Source organism: Pimephales promelas, chromosome 2, assembly GCF_988280905.1.
Source record: "Pimephales promelas chromosome 2, fPimPro1.hap1.1, whole genome shotgun sequence".
In the NCBI taxonomy this organism is placed as follows: Eukaryota; Metazoa; Chordata; class Actinopteri; order Cypriniformes; family Leuciscidae; genus Pimephales; species Pimephales promelas.
Genome location: NC_142770.1, coordinates 28,646,315 through 28,663,216, shown reverse-complemented (window position 1 = coordinate 28,663,216; position 16,902 = coordinate 28,646,315). Strand labels below are relative to the sequence as shown.

General features: G+C 46.0%; 4 non-coding genes and 2 pseudogenes across 4 annotated transcripts; all 6 read right to left on the bottom strand.

The window, feature by feature from the left end:
* Positions 1-908: 908 nt before the first annotated feature.
* Positions 909-1,073, bottom strand: LOC148996662 (U1 spliceosomal RNA). The gene has a single exon (XR_016150430.1). It is a non-coding gene; the product is annotated as a U1 spliceosomal RNA (small nuclear RNA).
* A 339-nt stretch (positions 1,074-1,412) lies between these two features.
* LOC148996661 (U2 spliceosomal RNA) lies at positions 1,413-1,603 on the bottom strand. The gene has a single exon (XR_016148921.1). It is a non-coding gene; the product is annotated as a U2 spliceosomal RNA (small nuclear RNA).
* Positions 1,604-2,714: 1,111 nt separating this feature from the next.
* Positions 2,715-2,879, bottom strand: LOC148996660 (U1 spliceosomal RNA). Its single transcript, XR_016150429.1, has one exon. It is a non-coding gene; the product is annotated as a U1 spliceosomal RNA (small nuclear RNA).
* A 339-nt stretch (positions 2,880-3,218) lies between these two features.
* On the bottom strand, positions 3,219-3,393 carry LOC148996659 (U2 spliceosomal RNA; annotated as a pseudogene).
* A 6,802-nt stretch (positions 3,394-10,195) lies between these two features.
* On the bottom strand, positions 10,196-10,360 carry LOC148996658 (U1 spliceosomal RNA). Its single transcript, XR_016150427.1, has one exon. It is a non-coding gene; the product is annotated as a U1 spliceosomal RNA (small nuclear RNA).
* Positions 10,361-10,700: 340 nt separating this feature from the next.
* LOC148996657 (U2 spliceosomal RNA) lies at positions 10,701-10,874 on the bottom strand (annotated as a pseudogene).
* Between the last annotated feature and the right edge of the window lie 6,028 nt (positions 10,875-16,902).

Here is a 16,902-nt window from a genome sequence, read left to right as displayed (position 1 = left end):
CAGACCAAAGCGTCCGTGGTAGAGACTTGAAACTCTGAGGGATGGTAGGACCGGCCCGGTACTACAACCTCACCAAGGCTCGCCCCGATCGGCCCCAAGGTGGCGCTGCAGCGATCAAAAGTACGAAATGGCTCGTAACTCCTCGACCGTCGGTCGCAGACCCAAGTGTCTTACATCACCGGAATCCTTGGCTCGAGCCGAACAAGATGCATGCCTCGGATTGGGTGGTCGCGCTGGCGAGATTTTCGGGTATTTTGGATTTTCTGAAAAACCTACTTTTGCACACTAGTCCTAGGTTTTTTGCCCGATCTGACCCAAACCGGTGCAGAAAGATTCTCTGGAGTCTGACTGCCAACAGGGATCGGGAAACAGTTGGAATTTCCATCCACGTTGGCGACGGTACGCCAAAACGTTGGGGGTGGGCGAGGCGGGCTTTACTTAAACGGCTATAACTCTCCAACGGAATGAGACAATTGCACCCAACTCGGTACACCTGTGTACGGGCTCAGCCCGTGGTCACGTGAAGAGGAATGCGGCGACTGGCCACTTGGTGGCGCTGTAAACAGAAAAAAACACAACATGGGTGGCTGAATATCACGTGACGTTTCACACGTGCACAATGTTTTCATACCACATGATAGAACTCCTCATTCCGAACAACTTTGCCTCCAGGACAACTGCTGTGAACTAAGTCGTCCGTCAAATATTGGAGACTATTTGAAGAATTGAGGAGAAAAAAGAAAACCCTCCTCACACAGACCGGTCCTAGACTGTTTCGTATCTCTCGAGCAACCGCCGCAGTTCAACTCTCTGGACTGCCTCTGGATATTGAAGAAGTGGAGAAAAAAAACAAAACAAAAGAACCTCAAGTGGAGCTTTAACAATCTGCCCTTTTAACCAGTGTTGTCCAGGGGAGAGCGCGAACGCAGTCCCCCACTACCATAAATTATGCAGTCGAGATTCCCACATTTGGGGAATTCGCAGGGGTCAGCACAACCCAGAGTGCAATGGCCGAGCCTCGCCCTGGGTGAACCACCTTCCTGATCATGGTGTCTCCCCTGCCAGGTAAGTATGAATTCCCAGGCCTTCAGTCAGAAGCACCCTGCCCCTCTCCCCAATCCTCACCAGCGGTTTGCCAGTCAAAAAAGGGGCTTTTTTTTTTTTTTTTTTTTTTTGCACGCTCCGCATCCGGCTCCATGAGCCATAAATGTACATAATGCGCTGTCCCCGAATAGTGGACGGATCAGATGTTAAACTGACAGAGGAACAGGGGTTCCTTTTTGTCTTGTTTTTACACCACAATTCTACCCAGGCTAGTATAGCACATGATCACCTACAACACCCACTCACACTAGCTCCATTATCACCTTCTGCCACACAAGACCACTACATTTCTTTCATTGAACACTTTAGGAGGGTGCACCGTTCCCAGAAGTACTGCAATACCGGGTCGATGCGTGGAGTGGACGGAGCAAGCCCCTATGCCATCTCCCAGGACCAAAAATCAATTTAATATGTGGTGCCCGGGTAGGGCACGTATCAGATATTAAACTGATAAGAACAGATACTACACTTGATCTTAGCCAAAAGGCCGAGAAGCGATGACGCAGCGACGCCGAGGCGGGGGAGCCGGCAAAGGCCACGCCCACCTGGGCCGCGGCGAGAGGGTCTAAGGTCGCCGGCAAACAAGCTCAGCTCAGATTGGTTGACACCGAAAATGGATCACAACAGAGTGCACAGCACGACACTCTGGAGTGCAACCTGGGATTTTGGATCATCAACATTCCGCCTTAAAAGTGAGCGGGCAGACCAAAGCGTCCGTGGTAGAGACTTGAAACTCTGAGGGATGGTAGGACCGGCCCGGTACTACAACCTCACCAAGGCTCGCCCCGATCGGCCCCAAGGTGGCGCTGCAGCGATCAAAAGTACGAAATGGCTCGTAACTCCTCGACCGTCGGTCGCAGACCCAAGTGTCTTACATCACCGGAATCCTTGGCTCGAGCCGAACAAGATGCATGCCTCGGATTGGGTGGTCGCGCTGGCGAGATTTTCGGGTATTTTGGATTTTCTGAAAAACCTACTTTTGCACACTAGTCCTAGGTTTTTTGCCCGATCTGACCCAAACCGGTGCAGAAAGATTCTCTGGAGTCTGACTGCCAACAGGGATCGGGAAACAGTTGGAATTTCCATCCACGTTGGCGACGGTACGCCAAAACGTTGGGGGTGGGCGAGGCGGGCTTTACTTAAACGGCTATAACTCTCCAACGGAATGAGACAATTGCACCCAACTCGGTACACCTGTGTACGGGCTCAGCCCGTGGTCACGTGAAGAGGAATGCGGCGACTGGCCACTTGGTGGCGCTGTAAACAGAAAAAAACACAACATGGGTGGCTGAATATCACGTGACGTTTCACACGTGCACAATGTTTTCATACCACATGATAGAACTCCTCATTCCGAACAACTTTGCCTCCAGGACAACTGCTGTGAACTAAGTCGTCCGTCAAATATTGGAGACTATTTGAAGAATTGAGGAGAAAAAAGAAAACCCTCCTCACACAGACCGGTCCTAGACTGTTTCGTATCTCTCGAGCAACCGCCGCAGTTCAACTCTCTGGACTGCCTCTGGATATTGAAGAAGTGGAGAAAAAAAAACAAAACAAAAGAACCTCAAGTGGAGCTTTAACAATCTGCCCTTTTAACCAGTGTTGTCCAGGGGAGAGCGCGAACGCAGTCCCCCACTACCATAAATTATGCAGTCGAGATTCCCACATTTGGGGAATTCGCAGGGGTCAGCACAACCCAGAGTGCAATGGCCGAGCCTCGCCCTGGGTGAACCACCTTCCTGATCATGGTGTCTCCCCTGCCAGGTAAGTATGAATTCCCAGGCCTTCAGTCAGAAGCACCCTGCCCCTCTCCCCAATCCTCACCAGCGGTTTGCCAGTCAAAAAAGGGGCTTTTTTTTTTTTTTTTTTTTTTTGCACGCTCCGCATCCGGCTCCATGAGCCATAAATGTACATAATGCGCCGTCCCCGAATAGTGGACGGATCAGATGTTAAACTGACAGAGGAACAGGGGTTCCTTTTTGTCTTGTTTTTACACCACAATTCTACCCAGGCTAGTATAGCACATGATCACCTACAACACCCACTCACACTAGCTCCATTATCACCTTCTGCCACACAAGACCACTACATTTCTTTCATTGAACACTTTAGGAGGGTGCACCGTTCCCAGAAGTACTGCAATACCGGGTCGATGCGTGGAGTGGACGGAGCAAGCCCCTATGCCATCTCCCAGGACCAAAAATCAATTTAATATGTGGTGCCCGGGTAGGGCACGTATCAGATATTAAACTGATAAGAACAGATTTTTTTCTTTCGAAAAGGTTTTTATTGTCTCAATACATTTTTTTTACATCCATTCTTCAGATAGTATTTTTTCCATTTTACTTCTTGTTAAAATTAATCTAGACGGAAATACATGAAACAGGGAAAAGGAGTGTGACAATAAAAACTGCAAATAGAGAGACAAAGAAAACCTCTAGAAAAAAGAAACAAACAACAAAAAAAACAAAACAAAATAAAATTAAAGGGTCACATGATAAAATTTGGCTCTTGGTGAATAAAATGTACACTAAACAATCTCCAGACAACATTTTTTTTTTATAAAAAGGATAGGTAAAAGACATAAAAGGATAAATAGATAAATAAGGCCGAGTTCTCTCTATGTATAAGAAACAAATGTTATCTACAGGGGTTTCGGGGTTTAAAAAGTTTTTAAAAAAAGGTTTTAAAAGGTCTCATCCATCCCTCGGAACAGAACCCGAGACCCGACCCGTGGCCCAGAGGAGATCCTCTTTAACCACGGCTCCGCTGCTCCGCCTGGTGTTGAATTCGGGGGGCATCTACGGGCAGTCAGGGCTCGTGGCCGAGGGGACCTTTTCCTGTGGAGCTCTGGTCCCCACGTCCGAATGGCGACATGCGGTGTACTCCTGCAGCCTGTAGATTGCCAGCTCTTTGATGGCGTGGAGGGACACCTGCATGCGCTTTCCTACCAGCAGGTTTCTGGAGGTCCAAATAGCGTCTTTAATGCAGTTCATGGTGAGCCAGCGTTTGATGTAGTTTTCTGCTGGCTCCTGGCTCACCAATCCTACTGTAGTCCAGTAGTCTGGGACCCCCCCTGCTGGTAGGTACGGGAATTGCAGGGGACCAGCTGTCGTCCACAGGTCCCTCACGACGCTGCATTCCCAGAGCGCGTGCCTCACAGTCTCGGGCGCGCCACACCCGGGCTGTGGGCACGTAGAAATCCTGGCCATGCCCCGGGAATGCATCACGGCCCTGACCGGGAGAATCTCATGGGCTGCCATCCATGCCAGGTCCCGATGTCCGTTCCGAAGGGCTGGATGAGACACGTTCTGCCAAACTGTTTTTGCTTCACTTAGACTGAGCCCGTGCACTGGGCTCACTTGCTCTCGTTCCTGTACAATAGAGAGAAGAAGACGATGATTTATCAAGGTTTTAGCATCTTGTTCTTCTAGAAGGAATTTTTCTAAAAACGTCTTTATAAAACCATGTGCTGGAGATAGTTTAAAAGCTACTGGTACTGTATGATCTCTGGGTAAAATTTGCAGGGCTCTTAGATACGAGCCCATCCAAAAGCGACTCATGGCTGTGGTTTTATTTTCTGTGTTTTCGTTTATGGCGTATTTTATGTGGAGTGCAGAGTAGTATGCCCCTAAAAACAAATAAAAGTTTGGTACTCCTTTCCCTCCGTTTTTTGGGGCTTTCTTCATCTCCTCTCTTTTTAGCCTTTCCCATTTTCCTCCCCATAGGAAGCGAAAGATTTCTCGGTCTACAGCTTGAAGGAACCATCTGGGGGGATAAAAAACAGAACACAGCAGTAAAAATAATGGTAAAATCACAGATTTGATGATTAAAACTTTACCCTCTATTGTGAGTTGTCTCAATCTCCAAAACCCTAATCTTTGTCTTGCTTTGGCCAAAACATTTTGCCAGTTTTCTTTCCCCCCTCCCTCTTTGTCAAACTTAATCCCCAGTACCTTTACGCCTGTCTTTTTAACTTCGAGTTCTGTGTTTTCTATTTCTCTAGGTCCCCATGGTCCGAAAAATTGTACTTGTGTTTTTGATCTATTTAATCTAGCTCCTGACGCCCTCCCGAACCAGTCAGTCAGGTCCATGGTCCTGTGGATTGATAAAATGTCTGTACATAAAAGATTCACGTCGTCCATGTATAAAACTGTCTTTGCTGTCAGTCCCCCGGTCCCTGGTATAGTCAGTCCCCTGATCCATTTATCCTTTCTCAAAGCCTGCACTAGTGGCTCAATACAAACAGCATATAGGAGAGGAGATAACGGACATCCCTGACGGACACCACAGCAAACATCCACTGTTTTTGTTAAGTGCCCATTTACCAAAATCCTGCTAGTTATCCCCCTATATAGCAGTTCCACCCAAGCTACAAATCTCCCCGGAAAACCCATCTTTTGCAGTACCTGGAATAGGTACTGGTGCGAGACCCGATCAAACGCTTTTTCAAAATCTAAATTTAAAACTGCGAGTCTAATATTTCTGTCTCTCGCGAAACAGATGGTATCTCTCATCAGAATGAGGCTGTCTGTGATCTTTCTCCCAGGGACTGCGCAGGTTTGATCCGGGTGGATCACCTCTCCTAAAATCGAAGACATACGACCCATTAAAATTTTGCTAAATAATTTACAATCCACATTTAAAAGAGTTATAGGTCGCCAGTTTTTTAAGTCAGTCTTTTGGTCTTTTTTGTGTAAAAGTGTAACTATCCCAGTCCTGAAGCTTTTTGGTAGTTTGTCCAAGTCCTCAAATTCATTAAAAACAACTAAAAGGTCGTGCGCTAAAATATCCCAAAAGGTCTGATAAAATTCCAGCGGGAGGCCATCCTCGCCCGGTGACTTCCTTTTTTTGAATTGTTTTAAGCATTTTTCCATTTCTATCCTGTTAAAATCTTTTGTCAGGGGTACAATGTCTTTTATTGTTTTGTCAACTAAATCTAAAACTTCTTTTAGAATGTCGTCCTCAATGTCTTTCTCTTCATACAATTCTCCATAAAACTCTTCAACCGCCTTTAAAATACCTTGTGTGGTTTTTATAAGATTATTTTCTTTGTTTTTTACACTCACCATACCCCCACCTCTATTCACTATTTTGCGGAAGAAATAGCTTGTACATTTTTCCCCTTCTTCTAGTTCCTTCTCCCTACTTTGTAAAATTACCCCTTTATTTCTTTTCTCCTCTAGATCCGCCATTGTCTTTTTTACTTGGCGAATATCTTCATTAAAATCAAATCCTTGGTTCAAAAGGTTAAAATACCGCTGTAATCGCTTTTGCAGTCCCACCATGCATCTCCTCTCTTTATCCTTTTTCTTTTTCCCAGCTCGTTTAAAATAAGTCTTAGTCTTTCCCTTCACCATTTCCCACCACTGTGCATGTGAATCATAAAAGTCTTTGAGGGTCTTCCATTGTCTGTACTGCTCCCTGTATTCCTCAACAATGTCTGTGTCCTCCAACAGGGAGCAGTTCAGCCTCCACAGGCCTCTGCCCGTCGTCACACCTGTGGGAAATGAGAGGGTGCAAGAAAGCATAGCATGGTCCGAGAAAAAGACAGGGGTTAATTTAGCATCCACTGGTACGAGGTCCCGTGTAAAAATATAGTCGATACGGGAAGCTTTGGTGCCATCACCACTGAACCAGGTGAGTCCTTGCTCCCCAGGATGCATGGTTCTAAAACAGTCAGTCAATTTAAAATCTTTTATTATCTTCTGCAATAAAATAGATGTTTTATCTAATTTAAAATCTTCACCGCCCCCCCTTCTATCACCTTTACTTAGAATACAATTAAAATCCCCTGCTAAGATAATCGGGGCCCTCCCTAAAAGGTGGGACTGCACATCTTCTAAAAGGTCATTCCTGTCACTTTTGTCTATAAAACCATAAATATTTAGTATATTAAAATCATATCCTAATAAGGACAGATGTATTAACAGAGCTCGCCCATCCCTCACAACTGTGCTCCCCTTCACCATAAGTTGAGGATTTTTAATTAAAACCGCCACTCCGTCTGCTCTATTATGGTTGGAGCCACTCCAAATGGATGTTGAGTGGGGCCACTGCTCTTCCCATTTCCTATAGTTTTCCATAAAGGGTAAAGCACATTCTTGTAAAAGCAAAATATCACAGTTTTGATTTTGTAAAAAGGATAAAATGGTTTTTGCTCTCAGTTGTGACCGCACACTTCTTACATTTAAAGTAGAGAGTGTGAGTGTCATGAGCAGAACAGTTAAAAAAGACAGGTAAGACATTTTAGTAGACACATAAATTAACTAAAAACATTCAAAAAAGGAGATCTGTGTTCTGTGAAACAAGCTCTTCCCTTCTTTCTATATATGGAGAATCAGGGGATTGAACCTGTTTCCCCCTTGAGCTGACCTTAGGGGTGGATGTTTGGAGTTCTATTGATAAAAAGGATATTTCGTTTGGGGAGCCGAGTGGGAAAAGTCGATTCAAATCCCCGGATGAGGAAGAATCTGAAAATCTCCCCACTCGGTCCCTTTTCCCATTTGTCTCCTCAATGGGAGATTGGGCGTTCCTTTTTTTCCTTGTCAATTGAACACCTGGGAGATCTTTACTTACCTCATCTTCCTCTGGGTTTTTTTCTCGTTCTTCCTCTGCTCTTTCTTCCTGTTCTTTACTGTTTTGCTTCCCCACTCCATCATTTCTCTGTTTACTTGTCTCAGTCTCATGGCTAATCAGTGTTTGGTGAAGTTCCATTTCCTCGTTTTCATCTGCTCCACTTGTGTAATTTGGCGGGAAGATTGGATTTTGCTCTGCCCCTTCTCTCCTTAGGCCCGCCCCCTCATTTTCTCTGTCACCTGTCCCTTCTCCACCACTCACAAGATTTGGCGGGAGATTTGAATTTTTTCTCTCCGCCCCCTCGTTATCTTTTGGTTTGGTTTCCTCGGCAGCCATTTTGTGTGTTTTAACTTTGTTGGCAAAGGACTTAGGGCAGTCTCTGTAGAGATGATTGTAGTCTCCACAAAGGTTGCACTTTCTGCCATTTGGACATTCTTCAAAAGAATGTCCAATTTCTCTACACTTGTTACAAAATACTTTCTGGCATGCTTCGACAAGATGTCCAAACTCCCCACACCGCCGGCAGAGTTTGGGCATTCCTTGGTAATGAATGTAGCCCCTGTTTTCGCCAAGGACTATCATTTGAGGTAGATGTCTCAGACCTTGGAAGCTCTGGGGGTCTTCCCATTGTTTAATTGGGACCCTCCAGGAACAATTCCAAATGCCATCTTCGTCATAAACCTTCATAGCCTGGCCCCTCACAGTGCAAAATCTACCCAGCCATGTGCAAATATCTTCTCCATTTACAGTCTCATTGAACATCTTCACAATAACCACTTTTTGCGTATTATCAGTTAGTTTCTCAACTTTGAACATGGAGAACTGGGTCTTATGTGTGTCAAAGCGTTGCCAGAAGTCATTTAACAGTGCAGCGTTCTTAAAACTCACATCAAAGCCTTTGTTAAAAGGCAGGGTCAGAATACAATTCAGATCAACAGGGGTAAACTCTAAACATTTCTGCATCAATTTCCTAGAAAAGTCTAATCTAGACATTTCCACCAGCTTTCCTTCTTTTTCTAAAAAACTAAAACGCACACTGTGGTGCCTCCGCATGCCGGCACGGGCAGCCGACATGTTGGAGGCACCCACAGTTTTAAAAGATACTTAAAATCTATTCAAAATCAGTAAAACTTTAAAACAGCAAAAAAATATTAAAAGACTTACCTTAAGACACGTTCTCTCAATAGAAAAACCTACTCCTTAAAACAGAAACAACACAATAAAGGACAAATAAATAGTAAAAAAAATAAATAAAATACAGCCGTGAGCCGTACAATATACCTCTCTGAAGATAAAGGAAACTGCTATTGAAAGCACAACCCAGACTCTTACAAAGAGGCGATCGCAACACTGCCGATTGACAAGACACTTGATCTTAGCCAAAAGGCCGAGAAGCGATGACGCAGCGACGCCGAGGCGGGGGAGCCGGCAAAGGCCACGCCCACCTGGGCCGCGGCGAGAGGGTCTAAGGTCGCCGGCAAACAAGCTCAGCTCAGATTGGTTGACACCGAAAATGGATCACAACAGAGTGCACAGCACGACACTCTGGAGTGCAACCTGGGATTTTGGATCATCAACATTCCGCCTTAAAAGTGAGCGGGCAGACCAAAGCGTCCGTGGTAGAGACTTGAAACTCTGAGGGATGGTAGGACCGGCCCGGTACTACAACCTCACCAAGGCTCGCCCCGATCGGCCCCAAGGTGGCGCTGCAGCGATCAAAAGTACGAAATGGCTCGTAACTCCTCGACCGTCGGTCGCAGACCCAAGTGTCTTACATCACCGGAATCCTTGGCTCGAGCCGAACAAGATGCATGCCTCGGATTGGGTGGTCGCGCTGGCGAGATTTTCGGGTATTTTGGATTTTCTGAAAAACCTACTTTTGCACACTAGTCCTAGGTTTTTTGCCCGATCTGACCCAAACCGGTGCAGAAAGATTCTCTGGAGTCTGACTGCCAACAGGGATCGGGAAACAGTTGGAATTTCCATCCACGTTGGCGACGGTACGCCAAAACGTTGGGGGTGGGCGAGGCGGGCTTTACTTAAACGGCTATAACTCTCCAACGGAATGAGACAATTGCACCCAACTCGGTACACCTGTGTACGGGCTCAGCCCGTGGTCACGTGAAGAGGAATGCGGCGACTGGCCACTTGGTGGCGCTGTAAACAGAAAAAAACACAACATGGGTGGCTGAATATCACGTGACGTTTCACACGTGCACAATGTTTTCATACCACATGATAGAACTCCTCATTCCGAACAACTTTGCCTCCAGGACAACTGCTGTGAACTAAGTCGTCCGTCAAATATTGGAGACTATTTGAAGAATTGAGGAGAAAAAAGAAAACCCTCCTCACACAGACCGGTCCTAGACTGTTTCGTATCTCTCGAGCAACCGCCGCAGTTCAACTCTCTGGACTGCCTCTGGATATTGAAGAAGTGGAGAAAAAAAACAAAACAAAAGAACCTCAAGTGGAGCTTTAACAATCTGCCCTTTTAACCAGTGTTGTCCAGGGGAGAGCGCGAACGCAGTCCCCCACTACCATAAATTATGCAGTCGAGATTCCCACATTTGGGGAATTCGCAGGGGTCAGCACAACCCAGAGTGCAATGGCCGAGCCTCGCCCTGGGTGAACCACCTTCCTGATCATGGTGTCTCCCCTGCCAGGTAAGTATGAATTCCCAGGCCTTCAGTCAGAAGCACCCTGCCCCTCTCCCCAATCCTCACCAGCGGTTTGCCAGTCAAAAAAGGGGCTTTTTTTTTTTTTTTTTTTTTTTTGCACGCTCCGCATCCGGCTCCATGAGCCATAAATGTACATAATGCGCCGTCCCCGAATAGTGGACGGATCAGATGTTAAACTGACAGAGGAACAGGGGTTCCTTTTTGTCTTGTTTTTACACCACAATTCTACCCAGGCTAGTATAGCACATGATCACCTACAACACCCACTCACACTAGCTCCATTATCACCTTCTGCCACACAAGACCACTACATTTCTTTCATTGAACACTTTAGGAGGGTGCACCGTTCCCAGAAGTACTGCAATACCGGGTCGATGCGTGGAGTGGACGGAGCAAGCCCCTATGCCATCTCCCAGGACCAAAAATCAATTTAATATGTGGTGCCCGGGTAGGGCACGTATCAGATATTAAACTGATAAGAACAGATTTTTTCTTTCGAAAAGTTTTATTGTCACAGTGTCATTCCATTATTTCCATTTGCATGTACATTTTTTCTTTTAGATCACATTTTTACACATATTAAAAGGGACACATTATTTACTGTTAAAAGTTTCTTGTGTTTGTGTGTTGTGTAAAAAGTCCATGTATGTTTTAAAAGAAAGGTAAATGGTTTAAATAATAGGAATAAAACAATAAAACATGTCAGATAAAAACCAATAAAACAATAAATTATGCCACATAAAACATCTCTTGTACAGGATCGAGGGTGAGTCCCTATCAAGAATGTCCATTCACTCCAGGTCTCCAGAACAGGCCCCGGACTCCTCGCTTCCAGCGCCCAGCGGAGATCCCCTCTCCTCCGGCCCGCTGGCCCGCTGTTCCCGTAGCCGGTGTGGTGAGGGTGCATCTACGGGCGGCCAGGGTCGGGGGTGGCCGGGACCTCTTTGGTGTGACCCCAGCCCCCCCATCCGAATGACGACGTCCGGCGCCTCCTGCAGCGCAGATCTAACTAATTGCTCGCACGCGTGGAGGGGCACCGTAACGCGTTTCCCCACCAGCAGGTTTCTGGTGGCCCAGATGGCATCCTTGATATGGTTGAGGGTGAGCCAGAGCGAGGTAAATTGCTGTGATGTTAGCTCCTTCAAGCCCTGACCCACCCCCAGGATGGCGAGCCTGTATCCCACCTGGGCCCGACCCGCCGGCAGGCACGGGAAAACCAGGGGGCTGGTCTTGGCCCACAGGTCCCGCGCAGCACCGCACTCCCAGAGCAGATGTTGGACGGTCTCCGGGGAACCACATCCGGACCGTGGGCAGGTGGGGTTTTTGGCCATGCCTCTGGAGTGCATGACCGCCCTGACCGGGAGGATCTCATGAGCCACCATCCACGACAAGTCCTTGAGCCTGTTCTGGAGAGCTGGGTGGGCTGCGTTCCTCCAAACGTCTTTGGCCTCACCTAGTGTGAGGCCTGGAACTGGACTCACCGATTCTCGATCCTGCACAAGAGAGACAAGAGACTTGTGGTTAGTTAAAATAGTGGCATCATTTGTTTCTAAAAGGTATTTCTTTAAAAATGTCTTAATAAAAAGGTGTTCTTTTGACAAATTAAAAGACACTGGACTTTTAAGATCAATGGGTAAAATTTTCAAGCTTCTTAGGTATGACCCCATCCAGAATCGGGTCATGGCTGCTGTCTTGTGTTCTCTGGATGGGGTCAGTGCATACTGGATGTGGAGGGCGGCAAAGCGGCTGCCTAAAAACAGGTGGGGGTCTGGGAGGCCTTTCCCGCCATTCTCTTTTTTCTTTTTGACGACCTCCCTCTTGAGTCTTTCCCACTTGGACCCCCACAGGAAATAAAATACCGCCCTCTCCAACTTGGCTAGGAATCGTCTTGGGGGACTAAAAACAGAACAGACAAGTAAAATCAGTGGTAAAATCACAGCTTTAAAAATTAAAATCTTGCCTTCATACGTCAGTTGTCTTAGTCCCCAAAAGCCCAGTCTTTGCCTAACTTTCCCTAACATGTCAGTCCAGTTACCCTGTCCTCCACCCTCCCTGTCAAATTTCACACCTAAAATTTTCAAATTATTATCTTTAAAATCCAAATCTAGTCCGCCTTTGTCAACGTTCCCCCACGGCCCAAAGAGCAGGGCCTCGGACTTACTCCTGTTAAGCTTGGCGCCCGAGGCCCGACCGTACCAGTCAGTCAAGTCCATTGCTCTTCGTACCGATAAAAGGTCAGTCGCTAAAAGGGTCACGTCGTCCATATATAAAACACAGGTCGCCGTCAGTCCACCAGTTCCTGGGATGTCTAGTCCTTTAATCCATTTATCCCTTCTCAAGATTTGTGCCAGTGGCTCAATACAAGCCACGTACAGAAGGGGAGATAAGGGACACCCCTGACGGACACCGCTGCGGATATTTACAGCTTTGGTAAGATGCCCATTTACAAGAATTTTGCTGCCTAAGTCCTCATACAGCAGTCCCACCCAAGCTAGAAACCTCTCAGAAAAGCCCATTTTTTGCAGTACCTGAAGGAGGTACTGGTGCGAAACTCGATCAAATGCTTTTTCGAAGTCTAAATTTAGGACTACAAGCCGAATGTTTCTGTCTCTCGCATAACAGATGGCGTCTCTGATCAGTATTAGGCTGTCCGTGATCTTCCTGCCGGGCACAGCGCAAGCTTGATCCAGGTGGATTACGTCCTCTAAAACGGTCGACATGCGTGTAGCTAAAATTTTACTAAAAAGTTTACAATCATAATTTAAAAGAGTGATTGGTCGCCAGTTTCTTAAGTCAGTCTTGTCTCCTTTTTTGTACAGTAGTGTAACTATCCCTACTCTAAAGCTGTCTGGAAGTCTGTCAAGAGTCTCAAATTCTTTAAAAACTGTAAGTAAGTCGTGTGCTAAAATGTCCCAGAAAGTCAGGTAAAACTCAAAGGGGAGTCCGTCCATGCCCGGTGACTTCCCCTTCTTAAAACCCTTTACAGCTTTTGTCAACTCTAAAAGATTAAAATCCTGGGATAAAAGCACATTTGGACTCTTAACTTTTTTATCTAAAACCCCTAAAACGTCCTCTAAGGTGCCATTGTGTACCTCTTTAGTGTCATATAAATTACTGTAAAAACTTTCAATTTCCCCTAAAATCCGGTCAGTTGTGTTTACTTCCTCCCCTCTAAAAGTTTTTAAAGCATTAATGGACCCTCCCCGAGCTATTGTCTTTTTAAAAAAATATCTGGTACACTTCTCTCCTTCCTCTAACTCCCTTTCTTTACATCTTAAAATGACACCTTTGCTCTTTATTTCAGACAGATCTGACATTTCTTTCTTTACTTCTTTTATTTCATTTGTAAAATCCAATCCATTGTTTAAAAGGTTAAAATATCTCTGCAGTCTTTTTTGCAACCCCATCATGCGTCTTTTTTCTTTATTCTTTTTTTCTCTCCCAATTTGTTTAAAAAACCGTCCTGTCCTATGTTTCACCATCTCCCACCACTGTGCACGTGAGTCATAAAAGTCCTGGAGGGTCTGCCATTGGCTGAACTGCTCCCTATACTCTTTTACCACTTCCTCGTCTTCTAACAGGGAACAGTTCAGCTTCCACAGCCCTCCCCCTGCAGTCACACCCGTGGGAAGTGAAAGAGTGCAAGACAGCATCATGTGATCGGAAAAAAAGAGGGGGGTCAATGTAGCATCGGTCGGCGGGAGGTCCCTTGTAAAAACATAGTCAATTCGAGAGGCTCTGGCACCGTCACCACTGAACCAGGTGAAGCCCTCCTCTCTTTGATGCATTGTTTTAAAACAGTCGACTAACTTAAAATCTTTGACTATATTTTGTAATAAAACCGATGTCTTGTCTACCTTAAAATCATCTCCTACCCTCTTTCTGTCATTTTTTGATAAAACACAATTAAAATCCCCTGCTACCACTAGGGGAGCCCTGCCTAGCATGTGGGGTTGCGAGTCTTCTAAAAGCTCATACCTGTTATTTTTTTCTGTAAAACCATACATATTTAAAATATTAAGATCCTTACCTAAAAAAGTCAGATTTGCTAAAATTGCCCGCCCGTCCCTCACCACAGTGCTGCCCTTCACCAAAAGGTTGGGATTTTTGATTAAAATAGCAACACCGTCATTTTTGTTAAAATTGGACCCACTCCAAATGGAAAATCCTGGGGTCCAAATCTCCTCCCACTTCCTGTAATTTGTTAAAAAAGGCAAACCACATTCTTGCAATAAAAACACATCTGACTTAAAAGTTTTTAAAAAGGATAACACACTCTGTGCTCGCAGAGTAGACCTCACACTTCTCACATTGATTGTAGAGATAGTGAGGGCCATGAGCAGTATGGTTAAAAATACAAGCATTAATAGAAGAATAAAACCAAAAGACTGCAGAAAGTTACATTAAAATCATGTTATGTCATGTATCACTTGCTTCTCCTTTTCCCCAGAAAAACTGGGATCAGGAGGGCAAATGCTCGTCACCTTGGAGTCCACAGAGGGGGCCTCTTGTGGATCCTTCGGTGACGATGTTATTAGCTTAACGTGCAAAAAGGAGACTTCATTGGGAGAATCTGCGGGCCACACACGGTCTAGATCTACCAAGGAGGTACTATCTAGCCGGAGCGATGCCCGCAGCCTTTTCTCCTCTGTTTGAAGCAGAGGAGATCTCGCAGACCTTTTTTGCACCTGAGCATTGGGAAGTGAACCCTCGGATTCACCCCCACTATCCACCACGCTAACCTCCGATACGGTGTAGAGCGAGGAAGCCGTTACATCCTCCTCCTCTATTTTGTTTTCGCTTATCTCTTGTTGGGGAACGGCTTCCTCACTCTGTTTGCTGTTAAAACTTGGCTCCGCCCCTATGGCCGCCCCACTTCCTTCCTCCTGCCCACTCCCTGAGGCTGGCTGGGAAATAGAATTTCCCGCCAAAACCTCAGGGACCGCCTCCTCCTTCCTTTGCTCTTTTGTTTGTTCCACATGTGGGGCGGCCATTTTGTTACCTTTCAATTTGTTGGCAAAACTTTTAGGGCAATCTCTGTAGAGATGGTTAGTTTCACCACAAAGATTACACCTTCTGCCAATGGTACATTCTTCAAAAGTATGACCAATTCCTCTACACTTCCCACATGTTAATTCATTGCATGCATCGGCTAAATGCCCCATTCTCCCACACTTTCTGCACAATTTAGGCATTCCTTGATAGTGAATGTAGCCTCTGTTCTCTCCCAAAACAATCATTGAAGGTAGGTGTTTCAGGCCCTGGTAGCCCCCGGCGTCTTCCCATTGTTTAATGGGAATTCGCCAGGAGCAATTCCAGATGCCGTCTTCATCTAACACTTTGACTGGTTGCCCCCGAACAGTGCAAAATCTACCCAACCAGACACAAATGTCTTCTCCATTCACAGTTTCATTAAACATCCTGACAATCACGGTTTTAAGTGAATTGTCAGAAAGTTTTTCCACAGTAAACATTGAAAACTGGGCTTTGCATGCATCAAACCTTTGCCAGAATTCAGTTAACAGGGAAGCGCTTTTGAAACTTAAATCAAAACCTTTGTTCAGGGGGAGAGTTACCAAGCAGTTCAAGTCATCAGGTTTAAAATTGAGGGTTTTCTGGATCAGCTTCCTGGAGAAGTCAAGACGTGACAACCCCAGGAGCTTACCATTCACCTCTTTAAATAAAAACCGCACGCTGTGGTGCCTCCGCATGCCGGCACGGGCAGCCGACATGGTGGAGGCACCAACAGCCTAAAACTTAAAACAATAAATAAATAAATAAATAAATAGATAAAAAAGGTCTTACCTTAAAACCGAACCGGAATAAAAGCAGCTGGATCAATGTACCTCTCAAAAGTTTGAGGCTCAAGTCACGGAAGGACCCGAGCCGGAAAAACCTCCAAGAGGCGATCGCTGTCTCTACCTTGGGACCAGACACTTGATCTTAGCCAAAAGGCCGAGAAGCGGTTGCTCGAGAGATACGAAACAGTCTAGGACCGGTCTGTGTGAGGAGGGTTTTCTTTTTTCTCCTCAATTCTTCAAATAGTCTCCAATATTTGACGGACGACTTAGTTCACAGCAGTTGTCCTGGAGGCAAAGTTGTTCGGAATGAGGAGTTCTATCATGTGGTATGAAAACATTGTGCACGTGTGAAACGTCACGTGATATTCAGCCACCCATGTTGTGTTTTTTTCTGTTTACAGCGCCACCAAGTGGCCAGTCGCCGCATTCCTCTTCACGTGACCACGGGCTGAGCCCGTACACAGGTGTACCGAGTTGGGTGCAATTGTCTCATTCCGTTGGAGAGTTATAGCCGTTTAAGTAAAGCCCGCCTCGCCCACCCCCAACGTTTTGGCGTACCGTCGCCAACGTGGATGGAAATTCCAACTGTTTCCCGATCCCTGTTGGCAGTCAGACTCCAGAGAATCTTTCTGCACCGGTTTGGGTCAGATCGGGCAAAAAACCTAGGACTAGTGTGCAAAAGTAGGTTTTTCAGAAAATCCAAAATACCCGAAAATCTCGCCAGCGCGACCACC